The sequence below is a fragment of the Gadus chalcogrammus genome, chromosome 14 (assembly GCF_026213295.1).
Source record: "Gadus chalcogrammus isolate NIFS_2021 chromosome 14, NIFS_Gcha_1.0, whole genome shotgun sequence".
NCBI classification, from domain to species: Eukaryota; Metazoa; Chordata; class Actinopteri; order Gadiformes; family Gadidae; genus Gadus; species Gadus chalcogrammus.
In genome coordinates this window covers 3,645,269-3,647,528 of record NC_079425.1, presented here as the reverse complement: position 1 = coordinate 3,647,528, position 2,260 = coordinate 3,645,269, and positions in this window count along the sequence as shown.

Below are 2,260 nucleotides of genomic sequence, written 5' to 3'. Positions count from 1 at the left end.
ATTTCATGTGTGATGGTGAGGAGAGGGGCACCCTGGATCAGAGTGTTATGAGGTCTGCAAGGAGGTGGGTGGGGGGAGGGGGGGGGGGGTAGGAGTAGTTGGAGGATGGATAGAACGTATGTGGGGGGCTTACTGTGTCGGGGGGGTGCATTGTATATATTTCCTGCGTGAGGGGGAGACGAGAGGCGCCCTGGATGTGTATGAGAGTGTTATGAGGTTTTGCGAGGAGGTGGGTGGGGTTGGGGGAGGAGGAGGGGGTTGGGGAGAGAGGGGGAGGCTTGTGGACGACAGACAAGAGAGAGAGCGAGAGTCTCGCTGTCCCTCACACACAACGCCGCTCCAAATGTGCAGTCATGCCGCCACCTCCCTGCCACAGCTCGGAGCCTCACCCGCCAGCGAGAGACGGGCGAAACAATATTTGATCGGCCCATGTCCGTGCGATTGGCAATCAGGGATCTTCCAGCCAGGGCTGTCGTAGCGCGGGTGCAACAGTAGTTAGAAATTGCTTCGCCCTTCCCTCCCTGTTGCTGGGGCCAGTAAAACAAATGAACCGAGTCACAGAGCCTCCATCAGTCCTCAGCTCGTTATGTCTTTATTTGTTTCTGAGGAGGATCCCGCGCGTGCCCGGGCTGCAGTGCCTTGCTCGACGGCGCCTCGTGGTTTGTGCCGGCGTGTGCAGACGTGTGTCTACATCTGCGCGCCGAGAGAGAGCAAAAAAAAAAAAAAGCGCGCGATTCCTTCTGTGACACACGTAACAAGCCGTCTCCCATTAATCCGAGGCCCCAATTTCCAGCTGCTTAATTATTCATCACAGCAATCAAGTACTGCGCTAAGTCATCCGACTTGAACACTGTTGACTCAAACACAGCTGCCTGCGCCACTGCCAGCATCGCCGGCCTGCCATCGAGAAGCCCGCGCTCTCGTTCCTCCCACACTTTGACTTTGAGTCTGGCTGCCCCCCCCCCCCCCCCCACCCCCCACCACCACCGCTACTAGTTTTCTTTGCTGTATCCTCGTCTTGTCATCCATGACCAGTCGGGGCGCGACGGCCATCAATCACTCGGCGGCCACGGCCTCTCCCACCGACCCCTCCTGCGTCTACAGATGACCATTCCTTTGATTCGTTTGAGGGGAGATTCTAGGCCAGGTTGGAGTTTCTCTGCTCTTTCTCCTCTTATAGGTGGTTTCTCGTCCCCAGGAGAAGGTCTGCAGCCGGCAGCCCCGGGATTCGGTCGCTGGAGGAGAAGTGTGTTGTGGGCTGCCCTAGTTTCATCATTATCTCTGTTTTAATGGGGCAGAGGATCAACTAAATATAGCAGTGCAGCGGGCTCGTTCACACTGCGGTGAGGCCGTCAACACAACACGGCTGCTTCTGTTGTTCGTCACGACTGTTTCAGACGCTGAATATATATACCAGGTGAGCTGGAACGTCAATATTAACGAGCAATTACGTTTTTTACGTCATCGTGTTCCAATCCGTCTGAATGGAACACGCATACACGCACACGGTTTAGTTTGGCTCGTAAAAAAAAGGTTTGGAAATAAGACATTGACAGATTATTTTTCACACAGAGCAGGGCGTCCACGCTCGTCGCCGAGGAAGAGGCGAGCCGAGGTGGCGAAAACAGTTTGACATCGTTATAAATAAATAAACAAGAGTCTTGAGAAGTGAGTCACAGTGTTTACCGATGTGTACACTCGCCCGTCTCGCCGCACAGCCTTCCTCTTGATGAAGCGCAGTCTGTCGCACGGCTGTCAGCTTACCCACGGGACCAGAAACGGGGAGAAGGGAATTATTCTACCCATAGAGACAAACTTTCCGTCCTTTGAGCATGAGAAACCCCCCCCCCCCCCCCTCCCATGCTGAGAGGAGTCGCTCGTTGGGAAGATCAAGGCATCGTGTATCTTGGTCACGTTGCTGGCCGGTAACTAATTAGTTGGAAAGAAAAAGCTGCGGATATGACTTCCGGTTACGTAAGACGGAATGTTTGACATTGACGTTCATTGTCTTCAAATTTGAATTCTAGCTACAGCTCGTCGGTGTGCCTTCAGCAACGCCTCAGTAGGTTTCTCCAAAAAAAAGGAGTCTTGTTCAATGTGACTTCAACTTATTTTTCACGGTTCACCCACAATGGCTTTCACTTTATTTCGCCGCTCCGGGCTATAATCCTGTTAGTACATTTAATGGGTTTCAGCTCCAGTTTAGACACTTCTTACCCCACCTGGGAAATGTCGCAATAGCCTTTTCAGATCTCTCACA